Source organism: Sorex fumeus, unplaced genomic scaffold (assembly GCF_029834395.1).
Source record: "Sorex fumeus unplaced genomic scaffold, SorFum_2.1 ptg000008l, whole genome shotgun sequence".
Taxonomy (NCBI): Eukaryota; Metazoa; Chordata; class Mammalia; order Eulipotyphla; family Soricidae; genus Sorex; species Sorex fumeus.
Window position 1 is genome coordinate 53,732,819 of NW_026606065.1, and position 23,537 is coordinate 53,756,355.

The window sequence follows — 23,537 nt, forward strand, 5'->3', positions numbered from 1 at the left end:
ACTGAATGAAGGATTCAATAAATCTGTACTTTAAAAAAACAAAAACAAAAAATGACTTCTCAGCTGTCATGAGTGCTTTATCTTGAGGTGCTCAGAAGGAGATGCAGTACTGGGGATTGAATATAAGGCCTTGCACATGTCAGACATGTACCTCTACCACATGAACTATTTACTCATCTCTGACCCTCTGTTTTTTATAGCTAAATTAATTTCTTCTATTTTTACACATTCAACACTTCTAACACCTCAGTTTCTTCACTTGAGAATGAAACAGATTGTTTTGGTCCATTTATAATTAATCTTAGTCTACTGATTCCTACTCACAATTGAATTTTGACTCACAATTATATTTTATTAGTCAATGCATTCCATTGCTTTCTCATCTATGACAATACATAATTAAGCCAAATGAAATTAATCCTGTTCTGACACTTTCCACAATACTAGAGACACTTGTATACAAAAGCCTGGATGGATTTGAGAGTTTGAGATGGCTTTGGAAGTGTTACAGCATTACAACTCTCAGTGTCCCTAGAATTCTTGGAAAACAAAGGTTATGGTGACCTAGAAATTTAGAATGAGCAGCATTTGTCAATACCAATGTCGCCTTTTTTTAGATGAAGATAAAGAGAAGGAATATGTCCAATATCTAAGCTCCTGGTCATAGAACCAGGCCAAGAAAACATGTAATGTATGATCACTTACAGGAAGGGATTAGAGAAGAGTTAAATATGGCTTATATATCTCCTGCTCAGGAAAACATGTGGATGACATTCCACACATTGATGGCATTTCCCATTCTCCTTGTGGGTTGAAGACAAGTTAGTTACCTCGATGGTTCCTTCTCCTCTTTACTCTAAAATGACTATTGTATGTCTGTAAAGGAAAATATGTCTAATGAGTTCACTTTAAAATAGCTTCATTTACATGAGGAGAGAAATAATAGTATATAGGTCAATGTAAAAGGTAGGGAAAATGGCAGATAAAACTCTTTCTTGACAATGCTTTGTTAATCTTTTCTTAATTATACATTGTTCCCAGTCCCCAGTTTTCTCTTCAGAGAAATGACATAAACAACTGGTATCTGATTAGGTTTTTCTTGCATTTACCATCAATAGAATGAAGCACTATAGAAATGTATAAAGACACTACGGAGGCATGAGCTGCACATTAATAAAAATTATAAAAATACCATTAAAATATCTCAAATTTTATTATTCCTTGTGAAGACTATCACAGATGAATTTCTGCAAAATTTTCATTTTAGACAATTCCATGTAAACTTACACATCAATCACATTAATGTTCAAGCAAGCTTCTCCACACCCACATAACACAAAGCTATGAATGTGGTACCTATATGAACACACGCATGAATATACCTGCTTCTACTGCAACACTTTAACCTTTAAATGTAGGACAAAATTTCTAACTTGAAATGTTTAGTGGTTTCCAAAATTTACAGATAAAATACCCTGTATGTTTTTGATTAGTTATTTTTATGAAGGCACTGTGACTTATAATACCATCAATTCAATGTCTCGGGCATAAAAACGTTGCTGCACCACACCCACCAGAAGAGTCAGAATTCTTCCACCACCATCTCTAGGGCCCCCTTATCACTCCTCACCCCACACACCTCATCACACTCTCAGAGTCTATTATCATTGACCCTTTTAAATTTTCTTTGTATCTTTCTTTATACTCCACCTATAAGCAACATTATTAAGTACTTAACCTCCCTTTGATTCACTTTGTTCAGCTTAATACCCAGCTCCATCTGCAGAACATTGAACTACAGGGAAATTTCGTCTTCCCTCCACATAGCAGTGAGCTGTAGGATTTCACACACACACACACACACACACACACATACACACAAAATGACTCCCACATCTGTTCTCAGGCACTTCGGTTTCTCTCCAGATCTTGGTCACTGCAAATAGCACTACAGTGAACATAACAGTGCAAATAACCTTTCGTGCATGTTCTATGGATAACTGTGATAAGCTTATAACTCCTTGTGCTTATAATTCTCCTACTACTCTTATTTCATGAATTCGGTAAAACTCCACTAGAACATAAATATTCAAAAAAACGTAATCAAAGAGCTAGGAAGTAGAGAGAAGCAGAAGACCCTGAGCTCAGCCCCTGGCACTTCTCCGCATTCCCAGCACAATCTCAGAGGCACTGTGTGCAATCTCTGCTATATCAAGTGAGATCCCTGGTCAACACAACAGAAAAAACAAAAGGAAGGGAGAGAATAACTTTATTTGTTTCAAATTCTACCACAGCCAGCGTGGCCACATTATGATGAATTCAATGCGGGTGATATTTATTCATTCCTTATTTCAACAACTCTCTCCCCTAACTCACACTCTGCCTAGGCATTGTGGATTTAATTGTGTGGCCACTCAAATTCATATATTAAATTTCTAACCAGAAACATGACTTGTATTTGGAGAAAGAGCCTTGAAGGAGGTCATTCCAGTTATTCGAGAAGCCCAGGTGAAGCCTTAGTCAACAAAATCATTTTTATAAGCAAAAGAAGAATCACCAAGGCTGGTGTGAATAGCAGAAAAACCCTGAGGTGGGAAGGAGGGGGGGAGGGTGTGCAGACACAGAGAGAGAAAGCTAACCACTAAGCCGAGGACACAGGCTTTGGTGAAAATATCTGCCAGTACCTTGATCTTGGACTTTTCATCCCCTCGAATGGTGGGAAACTTGTTTCTATGGCTTAAACTAATAACTTTCACCCACAGGTCCTTGGGCTAGTACCAGTCCGCAGGTGTCAAAAAGGTTAAAGCATAGTAGTCTGAATCGCCCCATTTCATTGTGGCAGCTTTGACAACAAAGATACATCTAGTCAGAAAATGCAACCCTTCGTTTCCAACAGTCCTATGGCCCAACTTAAAAGTGCCTTTCCCAGTCTCCTCTCTAAACTGATGGAGAATGTCCAACCCCGAATGGAGATTTCAATCCCCCCACCTGGGACTTTTCTCAGTTCCCAAGATAGGTTTGACGAGTTTGTCTTCCTCACCAAGGACAGAAGCACACACCAGCAGAAAATATAGCACAACTTACGATGCTTGTCTTCAAAAGTCTCTTTTATCATAATCCTTAATGATACCCCATTTCCTGGGTTATCCCTACGGTACCTTTCCCATACAACCCTGAGCCTGAATGAATAGAAAGATGCCATTTTCCCACTCTTGCAGCTGTTCCTACGAGCCCTGCTGGAGAAAAGCAAACAAGTCTAATTCGGACTCTCCACAGATTCATGCTGCCTAGGACTCTGTTCTATTTCCTTTACCATTTTCCTCAATTTCAAACATTTCACTCGCTTCTTCTAACTCTGTAAGCGTTATCAACTTCCGCAGGCCTCTGTAAATGGCTTTGCCTCCTGCTTCCCCCCCCCTCCCCCCCAGCCATCCAGGGCTTTGGGATTTGCCTTTCCTGCTGCATTTCATGCACCCTTTGAAGGGGTCCATTTCCTCAATCGTCCCTGCTTTGGGGAGGATGCTTTACTCAGTTTCCTCTCCTCCTTTCTTGCTGGTATTTAAAATATTTAAAATATTCTTTCTCACCCCTTTGCCTCTCTTTGGTAATTGGAGTGATGAGAGAGGGATGGTGGTTCACTCTCAGTCTCATTACACTATGGGAGTGTTGGAGGACGGGGAGGCAGGGGCATCACATTTGTTTACAGCACTGAGGATCACACCAGTAGTACTGGGAATCATGCTCAGTGACCCTAAGTGGCCAAGGATCAAACGTGTTGCCTTACGTGTGTGAAGCAAGCACTCTGCCTCAGAGCCCCTTCCAACGAGCCCCCACTTTTAAAAATACCTTATCCTTGTTGTGTCCCAGACAAGAATATTTACTTCCCATTAAAGAAACAAACCAAGATCAAAATCCTTGGACCTACAACTACTCCCAATAAGCAACCCAATTCCTTCTTCGCTTCAAAACCAGATGCTGCAGCGGAAGTTATCTACATTTCATTGTTGTTGTTCTGGGCTTGTTAGTAACCTTCAGGGGATTCAGGTTTACCCCTGCTTATGGATCTGTGCTTATGGATCCTTCCTGGTGGTGCTCAGGGGGCCCTATGCAATTCTGGGGATTAAATTTTGCGCAAGGCAAGCCCCATCTATGTTTGATCTCTTCCATGACTTCCTCACCACAGAGTCACAACATTTTCCACTATCTCCTACTGATCACATGACCATTATATTAACCAGGGCTCAGCAAATATTTTTCTGTAAAGGCCCAAATTAGAAATTGTTTAGGTTTTTAAAACCAAATGGCTTCTATTACAACTGCTCAGTTTTGCTGTTAAGGTACGACAACATACACACAATAGATAAATGGCATTAGCTAAATTCCAACATAATGTTTTATGAGTGTTAGTACTGTAGCACTGTCCTCCCATTGTTCACCGGGTGAGATACTCTTGGTAGCTTGCCGAGCTCTCCAAGAGGGGTGGAGGAATCGAGCCCAGGTTGATTCGAGCTGGGTTGGCTGCGTGCAAGGGAAATGCCCTACCACTGTGCTATCGCTCCAGTCCCACTGAATATGAACATTGAATATGTTCAATTTCAATATGGACAATATGAACATTGAAATTAGAAAAATATAACCGTACTTGAAAAAAATTTTACTTTTTTGTTTGTTTGTTTTTGGGTCACACCCGGCAATGCACAGGGGTTACGCCTGGCTCTGTACTCAGGAATTACCCCTGGTGGTGCTTGGAGGACCATATGGGATGCTGGGAATTGAACCCAGGCCAGCTGCATGCAGGGCAAATGCTCTACTCGCTGTGATATCACTCCAGCCCCCCAATTTTTTTTACCTTTTAATATTACAAAAGTATTCTTAAATTTTGGATCCCACACACACAGATGGTTAGCCAGACTTGTCTAATGGGCCATGTTCAAACTCTTACACAAAACTTACCCAACATTGTCTATGATCTTTGTGATACATTCAAATTAATGAGTATTTGTATCCACTCACCTCACTTAATTTCTTTCCAGGATTGTCCTTTAGATTATTCCTTCATTTTTGTTTGTTTTGGGTTTAGGGTCACACCTACACATGCTCATGGCTCATTCCTGGCTCTGTTCTCAAGGACCACTCCTGCTGGTATTAGGGAAACATAAAATGCTGAGATGGAACCTGGGTCAGCGGCAGGTAAGGCAAGTACTCTACCCACTGTGCTCTCTGGCCCTGGTCATTCCTTGAACCTCTTCTCTTCTTCTATATTTTATAATCCTAATATTTTCTGTTTTGTTCTCTTATTAGAATTTTTTCCCCTCTGGTATCCCTCCAAAATCTTTCCATGTTGGCTGTTTTTTAAATTATATACTTTCTCTTTTGGTTGTCTATTTTTTTTGTTTGGGGGCCAAACCCAGCTATGCTCAAGACTGACTCCTGGCTCTGCACTCAAGGTTCATTCAACAACACTCAGGGGACTATGTGAGATGCCAGGGATCAAACCTGGGTCCTACATGCAAGGTAATTGCCCTACCTCTCTCCAGCCTTCTATGAAGCTTCTCATCAATAAACAGAGCCCCCCTTTCTCTTTTTCTCAGTGTCTCACACAAGTGTGCATGCCGTGCACACATGCACATGCGTGCGCACAAATATACGCACTCGCACACACAAGCACACACTAACAAGCACACACAGATGTATGTCAGAGATTTTGTGTCCATATCCCTAAAACTTATCATATTTGCTTTTTTCCAGGCTCAGTACCTTAGTTCAAGATTTAACTGCTTCTGATCTGGATAACTAAACTAGACTGCTGGGTTCTGCATCATTCACTTCAAAGTGTTTTCTCTCCATTTCTCTATCCTGTCTTTCTCTCAAAAGGTTAATGAGTACTCATTGCAGTGCCCAGATTTTCCTTTTGGTGGCTTCCTGTGAGGCACAGCTTATGGTGATAGTGTGAGGTCCTTACAGCTCTTCTGCTTTCCTAGGGGCTGGCAAAAGACGTAACTATTTTATTGTATAAATCCTGAATGCAAGTCAGGGAACCTTTGCTGGTACATACTTTCCTCCTCTTAGGAGAGACAAAATAAGTGTTCTCTCTCCTTTCTCTTTCTCCTTTCTAATCTCTAGTAGAAATGTTCCAAAGAATCTCAAAATTCTCATCTTGAGAATGCTTGAATCTTCAGTGTTACTCTGTGTAATAAGAAATGATTACTAGTGAGTCTTTCTGGACCAGAGTCTGAGGAATAATAATAAGACAATTCCTCTGGAGGGCATATTCTCAGCAGCCACTCTTTCTCTTTCAGTAAATAGATTGGGTTTACTTTAGGCACATGGGGAGAACAGGAATATGAGAGGGATAGGAGGACATTTACAATCAGGCAGAGCAACTCAGACATACACCAGAAATAGATTTCTCAGCTCTGATCCTTGGGTAACTTCTAGAGACAGTGTATACAGATGTATTTTCTTGACTTTAAAACACTAACAAGTCAAGTTCTTATAGACCGAACATGATGACCACTTAATACCTCTATTGCAAACCACAACACCCAAAAGGAGAGAGATAGCAAAAGGGAATACCCTGCCAAAGTGGCAGGGTGGGGAGGAGGGGATTGAGCAGGCCTGATGGGAGGAATGCTAGGATCATATACCCCAAAATTGCTGCTGTGCCTTTGGCAAGACCCCAAAAACTTGGGGCAAAGTTTACCAAGAAAGTAAATGGCCAAAAGTTAAGTATGTGGGAGACACACCCACAAACCACCTCCGGCTCAGCTATATAATTGGAGGCATGGCCTCTCTGGTTCCTAATCGAACTGCTTAACGGTCCTGATCCCAGAGACTCAGAAATGAATCTCGGAACCCAAAGGCTTTTGGCAGAAATACATCCTGTTCCTGCAGTAGGTTACTGGGGCTGGGCCACTCCAGATTTTGTGCCTTGGCCTGTTCCCCTTGGCGGCTTGGTGACTGCCATCCTCCAGAGGCCACTGGACAGTCAGGTTTGGGCCTGCAGTGATGAGACATGTGAGGCCTCACCAGATGGAGTTGGAACCAGCCCTTTCCTCCCGATCCCAGCAAAACCTCGAGTCACCACCTACAAACAGCCTCTCTGGCTCCTGATCAGTCTGTTTAATGGTCATGAACCCAGAGACTCAGAAACAAATCTCAAAACCCAGCGGCTTTTGGCAGAAATGCATCTGGACGGCATACCAGGTGGCCGCCGCCTCAGAGCTTATTGGAAAGCCAGGAATGAGCTGGCGGTGACAGGGCAACTGCAGTCTCATGGGAAGAGGGGTGGAACTGGCTCATCCTTCAAGCCCTACCAAGGTCACTGATTGCCCTCCACAAGCAGCTCTCTGGCATGGCCATGGCTCCAGAGGCAAAAGGACTTAGCCCAGAGCTCGGCAGCTTGCGGCAGAAAAGTGAATGGATGATGCGTTAAACTATGGAGCCATGCCTCCCTGGGAAGAAAAGGGTGTTGCTTCCTTCCGCCTTTCTCCCCTCCCTCCCCCCCCCCCCCCCCCCCCCCCCGCCACCAGCAACAAGGTGGCCGCCGCCTCAGAGCTTATAGAAAAGACAGGTATGAGCTGGCAGTGATGGGGCAACTGCAGTCCCATGGGAAAGGGGGCGGTACCAGCTTGTCCTTCATGCCCTACCGAAGTCACGAGTTGCCCCCTACGAGTGGCTCTCCAGTAAAGCCATAGCACTAGATGTACAGAAACCAATTTCATAATTATCTGGCTCTTTGCAGAAATCCAAAATCATTATATGATTCTCATAACCAGCTGCAGAAAACAAAGTATTTCACAATGCCTTTTCAGCAATTCTGATTGTTGGGGGGAAATTCTAAACAATAATGGTGCATCTTTTGTCGAAATAATGAATGTAATCAATGTAGAGAAAAGTTAAGTGGAAATAATCTGCCTCACAGGCATTGGGAAGGATAGAAGGGGGGGAAATTTGGGTTCTTGGTGGTGAAAAATGAGTACTGGTGAAGACAGAGGTGTTTGATCATTGTATAACCGAGACTTAAACCTGAAAGCTTAGTAACTTTTCCCACAGTGATTCAATAAATAAATATAAGAAGAAAAATAAATAAATAAATAAATAAAACTATGGAAAAAAAAGTAAAGTGGAGTTCATGTCCAAATCAATCAGCTAATCAGTGGCTGAATAAATAACAGTACTCCTACATTTAAAAAAAAAAAACAGAAAAAAGACACTTATAAGGGCACTGGTGCAGTCTAGGGCATTTGCCTTGCAATTGGATGGCCTGGGTTCAATCTCCAGCACTCCATACAGTCCCTAAGTCCTTCCAGGAGGGATCACTAAGTGCAGAGCCAGAAATAAACCCTGAGATTCTCCAGGTATGGCCCCAAACCAAACCAAACCAAGCCAAAAAGGCCAATGAGTCAGTCACTCTTTTTCTCATCTTTCTGGGCACTACTAATTTTAAAAGAAAGAAGTACCCACAACTGATAAAAAAGGAGAGGTAGATACCACTGGTGATGTGATACTACTATTTTCTGAATGATGCGCCTATGCTAAGCTGCTTGCCTTTTAATTGCAGGAACACTTCCCCCTTACAGCAATTGTGTCCACATGTGACAACAGAAATGGACATAGAGGTAGACTCAGCTGAAGCAGGATGCCGCACAGCCCCCAGCCACCCCCAGCCACTCCCACTCACTGTATCCTCAGTTACATGTATGGTTTCGGTTTTGTAAATCACCACAATATTGAGACCCACATCAATAACTCACCATGTTCAAAAAAAATTAAAAAGAATGATAAAAATAAATAGCTAGGAAATAAAAACTTGCTACATTCATTCGGCTTAAAAAGCTCAAAATAAATACACTTGCGCTTTCTTGGGCCTGTAGCCTCAGGACCTGTTTGCCTAAGGAAAATAAAGGAAGAATGGGTAATAGAGAGAAAAATGAAAGCATTGATTCAAATAGTTAAAATATTCTAAAGGTGCAGCCTGGTGTATCTACATGTTGATATTTAATGATGCACACCTGAAAGTTATGGAATGCTATAGTGTTATGTTACTCCAATCAGAAAAAATAAAGTTAGGAAATAAATTATTTTAAATAAGAAAGATGATCTGGAGTGCAACAGGGGATTCAGGAGCCAGTCATCACAGAGCAAAATCTTAGTAAAATCTTAGTAAAATCTTCAATCAAAACAAGAACAGCTACATGACAACAGAGATCGCTTTTAACAGAATTTTAAAGTCTACAATAAGTCAGAGTTAAATGTAAAAGTGTAAAAGTGGAACATGAAGTGGAGATAAGCATGCATATGAAATAGTTAACAATTTGTGACTTCTGTTCAGATAGTATTCATATGGGGAAAGGCAGCCTTTCAATATTTTGACCTCAGCCTGATAAACAACCAACAGGGGTTTCACACAGCACCTTAAAAGCCTGTCTTATCCGTGGGGTTTCTGCAGCCAATGAAAGTTTGTCATGATGATGTAATGCTCCTGAGTTGTGTTTCAGCACCGGGTATGTGGTCACCCGTTATCATGCCTGAGATATAGGTAAGTTTCTGGATCAAATTTTTCTTTCCAGCCTGTCCCCCTGCTTAAACTAATTTCAGCAAAGCTCTTTTGTTTCTCATCTATTTCACTATCTGTGAACAATTTTTTTTAAATGTGGGCTGGTGTTATTATAGAATTGTAAAGACAGCTGGTAAACAAAATGATGGGATCTTAGAGTCAATTTTCTTGTTATTAGCATGGAGGCTTTTACTCCTCAGCAATTTATCATCACTTGCAAGGGAAACAGCTACAAAGAGGGTTATGTTTTATTTGATAAGGAGCTCTAGGCATTTCCCAAACAAGTTTTGCTGGAAAGATGTTTTCAGGGAGCTGGGAAAGATTTCTTTGTAAAATTGACACTGACTTTGATTTGTGTTACTGTGTGAACCCTACTGAACTATAGACAGAGGAATAAGTTTGGATGTTTATTGCAAGTCAAGAATATATAAAAGCTGCTCTCATGGAGTATAAATCCTGAAAAGGGGAGTGCAAGAAAATACTGTTTCTTGGTTTTTAATAAAGTTTAAAACAATTAAAAGCTAAAGACTTAGAAACCTTTAGCAGCCTACTAGTTCTATGAAACTAAATGGAGAAAAGATAAACATAAATAAATAATCCAGTTCCAACACATCCCCGCTCAGAGGTTTTTAAAGACACATACCATCTTAAAATCTGGAAAATTTAAAAAAAAGTACTCTAACTAGATAACCAGCACAACCAATTGAGATGGAGTTTGCTTTTTTGTTGTTGTTGTTTTCTACTTGAAACCCTCTGTAAATGTGGAGACTTTTAGGGAACTCTCACTGTTATCAGTCATGCTGTGTTATTAAAGCAATGTGAACTGAAGAAAAAATTATTCACACAAGTTTTTAAAAAGCAAAAGTGCCATTGACAAAAAAGGGGAGGAGAGGTTGTTTGCTTAAGAGCAATGCCCATTACCAGTAGCACCAATCAAAATATCCAGATGATTCATCAGTTTACACCTTAAGTCAGATCATAGAGACAGAGACTCTGACAAGAGCATCTAAAATAAGAATGTGGAAAAGAATTATCTTCAGCAGTGAGGAGCAACAGAAACTGTTAAGGGTTGCAGAATGTCTAGCAGAAAAAAAAATATTTGTTCTTGTTTTGTAGAACTTGATGTCTGATAGTACTAAAGCATGTTTGATTAAAAAACCTCAACTTTATAGTCTGAAAGCTACTTAACTCAGCTGAATTTATCAATGAAAAACCACTTTCCACTGCATTTCGATCCTCTTCACATTCCAAAGAATTCAGTCGTCTCTGCCATACTTTTTATTTGCTAACAGATACTTTACCCTTTACATGAGATTCCCCTCCTATCTTTTGCTACTCATTTTTCTCTCAAATTACTAAAATTCTAAATATTTGCTATTATAAAATAAACCCCACATATATAAAATTTTAGTTAGCATTATGAAAACATGATTATTTGTCTTTTTATTACTATGTCATTTTATTTTATTGCTTTTTAGTGTGTGCACAACTTGTCACTGACACTTCATACTTAATGGATTAAAATCCACACTCAAAAGGTATCTCATGCTCTGTTTTCTGCCCATAAGTTCTAAACAGGGATCCAACATAATTATAAGGAATATAAAATGTCCTTTTCTAGAGGTGAATGAGGGATTACTCTTTAGAAAGACTAAAGTGGGAAAACAAAATTTCCAAGAAAGGGCAACAAGTATAGATAAGGTGAGTGGGTGGGTGTGTGGGGGGGTGATAAAGATAGGAGATGAACTGGTTTCTGATACAGAATTTATTAGGCATGGGGGCCTCGATCTGTGCCGAAGACCTGGTGCTTCATCACAAAGCATTGGTGCTGCATGCTGTAGCTCATTAGGCGTGAGTCCCCAGTTCTCATAGCACCCAGCTGCAAGGAGAAAGGGCATCCATGTGGAGTAAAACACAACTCATTAAGTGGGCCTTCAGAGAGACCTTGAATGAATCTTCTGGGGTTCAGTTTGATCTCTGAAGACTCTTGGATCCTCACTCTTATATGCAACTATGCATAAAAACTCAGGAATTTTGAAAAGTTCGTTTCTAATGCAGTTGTTGCTTAAGGAAAGACCTTCAGACATGAGCTGGCACTGATGAGGATCAATAGTATGCCCTTGTGATTGATTCATCTTGAGGACAGATCAGGCTTTAAAAAAAAAAGACAATCCAGAGTAGATCCCTTAGTACTCCTAGGGTCAGAAGGTCACTGTACAATTCCAGCAATCATGAAATCAGAGAATTGCATCTATCTAGAAGACAGCCTAAAGGATTTCTAAGTTGACAAAGTTGGTCACCCAGAAAATAAGTTTGGCTGGGAAAAATCTATCATGATATTCCACTGAAATTGAAAGATAATATATAGTACTCAATTTTAAATGATTCAACTTAAAGAATTATCCTTTTTTGTTGTGGTTTTGGTTTTGGGTCCACACTTCGTGATGCGCAAGGGTTACTTCTGGCTCTCTGTTCTAGAATTTCTTCTGGTGGTGCTCATAGGGGCATATGGGATTCCAGGGATTAAACCTGGGTAGGCTGCATGCCTCTCCATCCCCCAAGAATTATTTTTAGAATATACTGCCTTTCATCTTATCCCCCATTACTTGATGATCGCAAAATAAGCAATGAAGTAGAGCTGGTGGGCTTTTCGTTAAGTAATGGCAGCTTTTCTAAGTGAAAATGGCCTCATTTAGTTCTTTATCCATCCCATTTGTTCAAGAGATGTGGGCGCATTGGTAACAAGTGATGACAAGTTTTTTACTGATGACAGTAAAAAACAAAAGTTGTTGGCTGTGCTTCCTCCCCCGTGTCAATATCAGGATGGCATACCTTTCTGAGATGCATTGAAAATTACTGTAAGAGAAAAGGTAGGACTTTTAGTTAATAGTTATTAGTTATTCTTAGTTATATTTCCACAATAGAGATCCCTGGGGAAACATGAGATGAGATGCTAAGTACATAAAGAAGATGCCATTATTACAACTTTCCATATTTTTTACATTTCAAGTCTCAAAAAATAGGATATACATGCATTAAATATGGAAAATAGAAGTATGTGATAAAAAGAGTACAGCCATCTACCTCAGTTTGCCAAAAATGGACCTAATTTATGCTTTTGGTGCTGACACGTGTCAATAGCACGTGTGTTTGTTTTCAAAAGTTCCCTGAGTGACTGCAAATAAGAGACTGTTGGACTTAAATCTGAGTTAAAGAAGAAACACCATGAATCTGGACATGAAATTCTAAGACCCCATCCCAGGGCGATTGTCATGGTGACAGAGAAGAGCAAACAGCATCCAGCTCCCCTGATGTTAGAAACAGTAACCTCTCCCCACCCCCAATTCCTCTGAGAGAATCTCTCCTCTCCCTTTGTGAAGGCTCTCTGTGTGTTGCTGAAATATTCTGCCTTCTCCCTGTCAAGGGGTGAGAATGTGACCAATGAGTACATAGACACTCGCTCCTAGAATTTTGCCCTAGTGAAGAATGAAAGAAAGAGAAAGAGAGGGAGGAGGGAAGCTGGAAGAGCATTCAACGAAGCAACAATGCCCTGGGACCCGAATCAGCTAGCCACTGTCCTTTTTGCATCTGTTTCATCAGTCCTCATTTTGCTCTTTGAGTTTTCTGATACATGTATTTGGGGGGTTTAGATTAACCAGAGTCCGGTTACTATTGCTCACAACCAAATATATCCCACACTGATATTATTGTTGTTTACCCTATGGTATTTATATAGAGAGGGGACAACTGAGGAAAACAAAGTGATGTAATCCCAAGTTAGCACTTTTTTCCATTGTGCGTCTTTTATTTATTTATTGCTTTTTGGGTCACCCCGGGCAATCAATGCACAGGGGTTACTCCTGGCTCATGCACTCAGGAATTACTCATGGCGGTGCTCTGGGGACCATATGGGATGCTGGGAATCGAACCTGGGTCTGCCAGCTTGCAAGGCAAACACCTTACCCGCTGTGCTGTCACTCCAGCCCTCACTGTGCATCATAAGCCATTATTTTTGTCAGTGCACTTCCCACCTTAACTTCTCTTGATCACTTTCATGTAGTTTGTAAACCACCAGCTCTACTTGATTGCTTATTTAGCGATCATCAAGTATGAAACTACACCCAGAAATGAGGTCTGCTTGGTAAAATGATAGTGGTTAGCACTACACCCAAAGCCATACTTCGTCTCTGAAACCCAGCAGTACTGCATTTCTGTCTTTTTACCCCCAGATAGTTACATTTGAGCACAGGGGCTCAAAAAGCAAAAGGCTAAAACTTCCTTTAAAGCCAACCAACCCCAATCCAACCGGACTTCATATGCTCGGACGCTATTTATCAAGGAAATGAATCCAGAGGTGGTGTGTGTGTGTGCGCGCGCGCGTGTGTCTGTGTGTGTGTGTGGGGGGGGGGGGGTTGGGGGGGAGGTGATCACAAGTAAAGTCTTATTTGGGCGCTGTTCTCCTTTAAGCCCTTGGAGGCACTGAAGCCTCTGCAGTGCTCTAAACCCAGGCAGCACACTTGCTTCAGGTGGGGAAACAGATAAAAATTGGGAGGGCCAGACTCCACTGCTCCGATTGGCTGGAATTTGATGCAGCATCCCCTCTAACGTCCTGAAATATGGTATGCAGGAAGTCTCCACAGATGCACTCTGCTGCAGTTCTTGAATGGCAGGACCAAATTTAAACTGGGTCTTGTGAAAACAAATGACATCATCTCTGCACTCTCTGAAAAGCTGTAGCCCTGATGGAACATTTTCACATTTTTCCCCTTTGCTCTCTATGTGTCTGACTGGAGAGGGCTTCAGGGTTTTCACGCTGCACGTTTAACTGGCTAAATTTTGCAGAGAATAACCTTTCATCACTTGCCTGAAAAAAATAATAAAATCCAAGGAGAAAATATAGCTCATGTAAAAGTTCATTGAAACTCACATTTAATCTCCATATAGCTGTTATCGAAAGACATGACAGCACTTGGAAAGAATTCCAGTGATTTGAAGAAAACAATAACAAGGCAGTGTGTTGGGGACTGTCATCATGGAAATAGTGGCACTGATTTATTTTGGGTGGCCTTCACTGTATGCTGTACAGTGTGGGTGTTTGGGGGCACTAGAATTTGCATCTAGGAATTTTTCTAAGTTTGCACTGTTAGCTAGAAAAGTAATCAGGAAACTGGTAGACTAAGATAGTCCAGAGTTATATAGAAATACTTTTCCAGATGTGCTATTCTGTATTGTCAGATTTTACCAAATAATTATATATACATGAATCCAAAGGAAAAAAATTAAAATAGCAGAATTGTCTGACTTTTGGAATATTGTTTAAGAAACTAAATGACTTATAAATACAAAAGTGAATCATTAACACACACAGAAAAATATATAAAGGTAAGTGAATGTAAAAGTGTCTTAAAACATAACAGTTAGCTGGGTTTTAGAGCACCATTAAAGAAGTAATAAACCTTAGCAATAACCATAGTGAATCTTCAGCACACCACGATGTGATTGACACTTTCTCATCACAGAAACATTTGTGTGTAAAAACAACATTCGTGTAATCACCATCCTCAGCCAAAGGATGTGGGAAGCTCCCAATTTGTCAATGTCAGTCCTGTAAGAGCAGCTGTGTGGACAAAGTTAAAACTCACTGAGTTTAAAGCTCACCTGGTTTCCCACAGTTCCATATCCTCCAAGTAGAACCAGCTGTTCCTTCCTAAAGCTAGCTTCCACAGCTGATTCTAGAGACTACTTTCCATAATCAATTGGAACTATTAAAATCTTATCAGGAGGCAATGAGAAAGATGTATCCCAAAGTTCACGGATGATTTTTTTTATTTTTTAATTAATTAATTTATTTTTTAATAGTGAGGCACCATGAGGTACAGTTGTAGACTTACACATTTTTGTGCTTGGGTTTCGATTATACAATGATCAAACACCCATCCCTCCACCAGTGCGCATTTCCCACCACCACAGATCCCAGCATCCCCTCCCCCCCCAGCCCCTATCCCACCCTGCCTCTGTAGCAGGGCATTTCCCTCTCTCTCCTTTTGAGTGCCATGGTCGGCAAAAGAGGCATTGAGTGGCAATCATGCTTGGCCGACAGTCTACCCTCAGCATGCTCTCCCATCATGGGCGGATCCTCCCAACACCCTTTATTTGGTGTTCCCTTCTCTTTCTGAGCTCCCCCTTCCCCTAACATGTGTGGTTGTCCTCCGGGTCATTGAGCAAAATTCCTGGTACTAATCTCTGCCATACTTGGGTGTTAGTTTCCTATTTTGTTACTTTATGTTCCCCAGATGAATGCAATCTTTCTATGTCTATCCCTTTCTTTCTGAGTCATTTCGCTTAACATGATACTTTCCATGTAGTACCACTTGTATGTAAACTTCATGACTTCGTCTTTTCTAACAGCTACATAGTACTCCATTGTGTAAATGTGCCAGAGTTTCTTCAACCAGTCATCTGTTCTCGGGCACTCAGGTTTTTTCCAGATTCTGGCTATTGTAAAGAGTGCTGCAATAAACAGACAATTGCAGATGTCACTTCGGCTATACTTTTTTGCCTCTCTGGGATATATTCCTAGGAGTGGTATTGCTGGGTCAAATGGAAGCTCAATTTCTAGTTTTTTGAGAATCATCCATACTGTTTTCCAGAAGGTCTGAACCAGTCGGCATTCCCACCAACAGTGAAGGAGTGTTCCTTTCTCACCACATCCGCGCCAACACCGGTTGCTTTTGTTCTTGTGGATATGGGCCAGTCTCTGTGATGTGAGGTGATACCTCATTGTGGCTTTGATCTGCATCTCCCTGATGATTAATGATGTGGAACATTTTCTCATGTGTCTTTTGGCCATTCGGATTTCTTCTCTGTCAAAGTTTCTATTCGTTTCATCTCCCCATTTTTTGATGGGGTTGAATGTTTTCTTTTTGTGGAGTTGAACCAGTATTTTGTATATCCTTGAAATTAACCCCTTATCAGATGTGTAGTTGGCGAATATCCTTCCCATTCAGTTGACTGTCTTTGTATTTTGGTCACTGTTTCTTTTGAGGTGCAGAAGCTTCTTAGTTTAAGATAGTCCCATTTATCTATCTCTGTTTTCACTTGCTTGGCCAGCGGTGTGACATCTTTGAAGACACTATTAGCTTCTATGTCATGAAGGGTTTTGCCAACATTTTCCTCAATGTATCTTATAGATTCCGGTCTGATGTTGAGGTCTTTAATCCACTTAGGTCTTACTTTTGTACATGGAGTTAGGCAGAGATCTGAGCCCATCACGGATGATTTTTTTTAAGTGCTAAGAGCTATATGACATGACTTTTAAGAATGGACGTGATGTCATATATCCCTCAAAGGTTCAGTGACTTATTTAGGAAATTGAGGCAAGATTGCAGTAGTCCTCCTTAATTAAATAAAATCGGTCCAGGAAAAGTGTAAAAGAAAAATGACAAGCACAAGTCCCTGTCTATCTTTGCCCCTCTCTATGAACATTAATTTTTCATATATATTCTTCATTCCTTGTTCAATAGTCAATTTGACCTTTAAATTCTAGAGTTCATCTTTGAGAACTTCACTCAATCTCACGCTATTGTGAACAAAATGACCTACTGTGCAGGCTCAAAGAAAGTCATACATCAACAATTAAGAACAATCTCAAAAATAGAGGGATATTTACTAGCTTGGAAATGTAATATACTGTTCAATTAAATATTTATTTGTTATTAATGTTGAGACCATACATTATCATATATCTTTTCAATCCCCTTGAACAATTTTTCAATCCTTTGAAATTGCTTAAAATTATTCTCAGATAAGTCTTGCCATGCTGCTAAAAGAGTTTTCCTCTTTTATAATGGTTGCTTTCTACTAGCTATACCTTTTATATGTGAAAGTCTGCTTTATAGTTTTCAGTGTGGGAAAAGAAGAAGAGAGAACTTCCCATTGTTTCTCCACCTCTTTCTGAACTTGTAGCCTTTCTTCCTCGTTCTCTTTCAGTCTTTTTTCCTTGATGTGTTTAAGCTGCAGAAACAGAACTAGCAGTTTAGGATTGTAGTAGCTATTCTGGTATTCTATTGGGCCAAAGTCGCTTGTGCTTTAAATTTTTAAAAAGTGGATGTTGTGGGGCTAGAAGGATAATTCAAGTGGTAGATCCTACCAGCACGCAAAACCCTATCATGGCGCACACACTCCAATTAAAGAAATTTTAAAAAATAGAAAATAAAGGCACTAATTTGACACCTTTGAAGCTCTATTCCCTCTGCTTTGAGCTATCTCCCTCTCACAAATATGATAATAGTTTAACATCTATGCTGTGGACAGAATTTCCTTTCAAAATATGTTTAACTGGCATTTAAAGTGAACCATTTAAAAAGAAGGGAAAAGATATTAGGAGATGCAGAAACCCAAATTCCCTTTGCTTTAGCTGGTAATTGCTGTGGGACTAAGACAAGTTGATGTTATTTCTAAAATACAATGGAAATGTTACCATTAATTAAATTTGCCAACAATTTTACTAGAAAGTAATTCTGTAATGCTGACATAATTATGTGTAGTATGTCAGTATTACAAAGTTATTTTATGAAGCAAATATAATGGTATTCTACCATCTACGTAGGTGGAAGAACAGAAAGATCATCAAAGTAAGATCAGCATAGTAAGAATTGCATCACAAGGAATGCTTTGCATGCAGCCAATGAGTGTTAGGTCCTGGGCATCCCGTATGGTCCCCAGAACGCACTGGTAGTGATCCCTGAGCTCAGAGCCATAAGTAAGCCTGGAGCACTGCAGGTGTTGCCCCAAAACAAAAAGAAAATAAAGAATTATTTCCAGCAATTTAAACCTAAACATAATTTTACAGGGGCCGGAGAGATAGAACAATGGTTTGGGCATTTGCTCTACACTCAGCCAACCCAGATTCAATCCCCGGAATTCCATATGGTCCCCCAAGCACCACCAGGAGTAATTCCTGAGTGCAGAGTCAGGAGTAACCCCTGCATTGCCAGGTGTGACCCCCCCCCAAAAAAAAAAATTACAGCCCTACAACCTCTTTGTTTTCATGCCTTTACATCAAAATCAAACTTTGTTTCTGAGTGTGAAATCATTTTAAGGTATTATTAGACATATTTAACATTAAGCTATAAGCCAGAGATTTTAATATTCAAAATCATACATTGATGTCAGTGAAATTTCTTAAATCTAATTACCTTCGGCTCTTTCATATTACATATAGCCTTCTCTCTCGTTTCTTGTTGAAAAACCAAAATAAGAGGCTGAAGAAAGAAAGTCTCTTGTCTTGCATGCAGCCAACCCCAGCTCAATTTCCAGCACTACATATGGTCCTATGAGCACCCAACAGGAGTGATCTTGGAGCACAGGACCAGGAAATCCCTGAGTATTGCAGGGTGTGATCTAAAAACCCAAATAATTTTTACAAATTAGAAATAAGTGAAACAGATCTCACTGGCTTTTGCAAACTCTCTCATAGTACTGCCCCTGACTGGTTTCCATCATGTGCTCTAGCAAGAAGCACTCCTCCATCCTTCTCCCCATTCTCACTGCCTTCCTCAATCATATCTATGACTCTTAAGCTCTTGAAACTATAAATTTTGCTCTCTCCAATCATTTCTCTATCTGTCATGTTCCTACCCCATTTCCTTTTCTTGTCACAGCTGTGAGCTCTGCCTTTTGAGGTTATTCCAATGTAATCTTTGGACAAATAACAGTGTGGACTCTTGGAACTGTCTCATGAAACTGAGTGAAGCTGTCCTGATGTTGATGAACCATGCCAAAGGTGTGTTTCAAAACCAGGTGGTGTGTTCCCTTCCTGAGTGGTAGTATGTTGAGAAGCCGATACATGTTATGTACAGATTTTGAGACTAGTCTTCTTTACCCCATATTTTTGCATATTTTAAGTGATTTTTACTTGTTAAAAAATGTTGTGTTTCTCTCTCTCCCACCCTTTTTCTTCCTCTCTCCTTTCTCTCCCTCTGTCCCTCTCTCCTCCTCCCTCTCCTTTTCCACCTCCCTTTCCCACTCCCTCTCCCTGTTCCTCCTCCTCTCCCTCTCCCTCTCTAGCTTTCTCTACTTCTCCCTTTTCCCCTTTCTCCTTCTCTTTCTCTCTCTTCTTTCCCTCTCCCACTCTCTCCCTCTCCTCTCTCTCTCTCTTTCCCTCTCCCTCCTTACTTCCACCCCAATTATCTCTTGCCAGTTTCTCTCCTCGTTTTATTTTGTGGGAGGTAAGAAAAAAGAGAAAGGAAAAAAATGTTGTGGGGACCTTGCTTTTGAGGGTGCTAGGAAAGCAAGGCAGCAGAGGTTTAGGTGAGAGAACAGATGCCAGGAGGAAAATGTCACTGAGAGTCATATTACAAAAGCATAGCATATACAGTCTTCTTGTGTGTCCATACAAAAAGGACATAGCTCTGAATAGAATAGTCTATTCTTAGGAAGAAGAGAAAAACAATATTTACAAGTCAACAGAGCACAAAGAAAAAAGTTACAAATAAACACAGAGGAATGGGAGTACTGTGATGGGAGCAACCCAATAAACCTAAACTACCGGAGGCTATGCAGGAAGGACAAGAACAGTGTTATCCTACAAATATCTTTTCCCATTCTGTAGATTGTCTTTGTCATTCCTCTTGGCCACATTGTATAGGATTTTAGAGACTCTGATCTTTACATGGGAAGATTCAAAATAGAAAGAGAAAATAAGATGAAAGAACTGGACCACCAAATTATCATGGGTGGTTGGTTACATCAACTTTAAGTTCTCTCATTTATTAACACATTCTATTACCTGTGAGAATTGGACATTCGTGGAATAATGAAGTTTTCTTAGGAGCTGGAGAGATAGGATGGGTGTTAAGGCTCTTGCTTGCATCCTATCAACCCTGGTTCAATATCTGTCCCCAGCTATGACTCCTTGAGCACCATCAGAGGTCATTCCTAAGCACAAAGCTAGGAATGGCCTCGAGATGGCTAAATGAAGCCTAACTCCGCTCTACAACCCCAATCCAACCCACCAAAAACAGTTTCTTTAGCATTTCTTTGGTAAAAGACAAAGTTTCAAACTTGACCAAATAAATCTACTCAATTTAAAGTATGTTTAAGATTCTTAATATATTTTAAAACTTATTTAATTTCTAAATGTTTTATCTTTCTATTTGCATAAACCCCTGTAAGATGTGGGTATGTCAAATCAATTTTACCTCCAAATTTTTTATGTAGGGCTCTTTTTTGGTTACTAAAGTGGTGTCACATCAGTATGGAGAACATTAGTACATAGCCAGACAAAATATATCAAAATCCCAGAAAGGGGGAAAAATTGCTTGTTACACAGTGTTTCAACATATCTGGGATCACAGTTACTCATCAAGCAAGAAATTTGTCATTAATTAGAAGTGTAATTAGCTATAAGATGATTTCTTATAAGCAGGCTCTTATAGACAAGATTTCCCCAACTGAGAATGCCTCAAGGGCTTACTGCAAATAGCAGGTCCCAGGACTACAGGGCACACAGCAACTCTCATTGTCTCATTTCAGTTTGATTTCTGGACGTCTGCATGAATTAGCTTTCCTACATGATTTGGTTAAAGATAAATAAAATCAATGTAAAAATTACTATGAGAAGTATGTTTGAAAGCCAGAAAGGCATCATTAAAATAGTTTTCCCTCAGGATAAAAAAGAAAGACTTAATGACTTCTTCAAAACAAACAATAAGTGCAGAGAAAAGATTTATAAGATGTTCAGATTTGAGAAGTTTACAGTTCTGATTTATGTCTCATCTGTCTAATAACTATAATCTCCAAAATTACTTAAATGTGATTCTAAAAGCAAATGAATGCCTTTATCTGCTTTTAAAAAATCTTCTCTAGAAGTTATATGTCTCTATGCTTTTAATCTATATTTAAGAAGTTGAAGCCAGCCTGTGGCAGCAGATTGCATGAGATATCATTGTATAGAGGATGGACTTAAGAGTCTGAAAGGCATAGGTTTAAATCCCTGTTCTGACAGTCATAAATTGTATAACCAAGGAAGGCAACTAACTTTTTATTAATGTGCGTTCATTCTCTGTAGACTATTATTACCTACAAAAGAGATTTAAAAAAAGGAAATTCAATAACATTGCAAAATTTGGGGAGAAAGGGATTATACTTGGCTCAAGTTTTATGCTTGGCTCTGAGCTCAGAGATTGCTCTGGCAATGCTGAGGGTATCTTATTTAATACTAGGAATTGAACTAGGATCTGCCACATGCAATACTGGTGCCTTAACTTCTATACTCTCTCTCTCCTACACAAAATTGTAAATTAAAATCTGGGAATGGAAAATTGGAAAGGAAGCTAGAAAACGGCGTTATTACTCTGAGATGCTATTTTGGCATAAGGAAACATTACAATTATTCTACTGTTTATAACTTCTAGAATATAATATTCAACATCCATTTCTTGATACTTGAACCACAGTGATATGGTCTCTTTATTAAGCAAATGCTCAAGTCACAAAAGATGGGGAAGTAAGAGAAAGTTCCTGCCATTGAGAGATCACTATTAAGTAGGGGTACAAATCATGATGACAAGTGACTTGAGAGAGATGTTATTGGGATGGCAAGATAGGAGGCCGAGGCAGGTTCTGTTTGGAGTTTAGGCCCTCTACATCCTTTCCTAAGGACCAGGGAGACTTACAGGCTGGAGGAGTGATGGAAGGGTCTTTCAACAAGTGTATGGAAAATAAGTTCAAGGACTTGCATAACCCCTATAAAAAGCTGAAAAACCCATGGATCAGAGCAGAATGAAGTCTTCATTTATGGCGTATCTACTATGGCTGGTACTGTGTTAGCTACTTTGCTGTACTTACACATCCAAATCACCTGACAACATTTACAACACGTGATATTATCTCAGTTGTGCAGATGAGGAAATTGTGGCTCTCAGAAGTTAAATAAATCTCATTAAATACATTACATAAAATGAAATGCAAGCAATCTGGATTCTAGCCAAGGTCTGTCTGATGACTGAGCTCATGACAACTTCTATTTTAAGCAAGGAGTATCAGCAGGGGATCTTTAATGAAGGAAGTGACCTCATCAAATCAAAATTATGTTTTTTAAAAGAAAGTATGATGACAGAATAAAGTAGACATTGGATCAAAGGGAGATAAGGCTGGGATTGGAAAATAAGACAGAGGTTATTGCAGCTTTGCTGTGGAAAGTTGAGTAAGACTTCAGGGAGCTGGTCCCTGTGTGGATGAAGAGGAGACAACTAGGGTTTATACAAAAAGGCTTGGTTACTGATTTAATGTAAATATATGTCAGAATAAAAATCTCTCTAGAAGGCTAGAGCAATAGCACAGCAGGTAGGGCGTTTGCCTTTTACGCGGCTGATCCGGGTTTGATTCCCAACATCCCATATGCTCCCTGAGCACCGCCAGGAGTAATTCCTAAATGCATGAGCCAGGAGTAACCCCTGTGCATCACCACGTATGACCCAAAAAAGCAAAAAAAAAAACCTCTCTAAAATTAGATATGATAGAATGTGAATGGGTTCATTTAAAAATTATTTGGGCAAAACATAACTAAAATGTGGCAATATGTTGTGTAAGCTCATGACAATTCAAAGCGTAGTCCAAGCTGCACGTAGCCTCTCTAGAAGTTTGTTGGAAATAAACTATTTCATGCCCCACTTGGACCACTCTGAAACAACCCACCTTTATAGAAGATCTCCAAGTACAAGAGACATTAATGGAAGAGAACTAAAACTTAAAGTGATAGAGGAGGGAAGTGTCCAAAAGGCAATTTTCTTTAAAAACGGGACCCTAGACCCTGAATTTGAACCATAAAGCTATAATATTTCAAAATCATCCTGGTTATAAATGATTTTATTTCATATTACTTTTATAATGTCAAAACGTTTCTAGAAGCAGCAGGAACTGCAGGTGCTGACATAGCCAAGATACACAAAGTAGATGCTCCTTCAACTTCAGGACA

General features: G+C 39.9%; 1 protein-coding gene across 1 annotated transcript in view; it reads left to right on the forward strand.

Moving 5' to 3' along the window:
• The first annotated feature begins 9,504 nt into the window (after positions 1 to 9,504).
• KLF12 (KLF transcription factor 12) overlaps positions 9,505 to 23,537 on the forward strand; it is a 730,941-nt gene continuing 716,908 nt past the window's right edge. The window contains exon 1 of the mRNA XM_056109465.1: positions 9,505 to 9,541. The gene's annotated coding sequence lies outside the window, so the exon portion shown is untranslated. The remainder of the gene's footprint in view (positions 9,542 to 23,537) is intronic.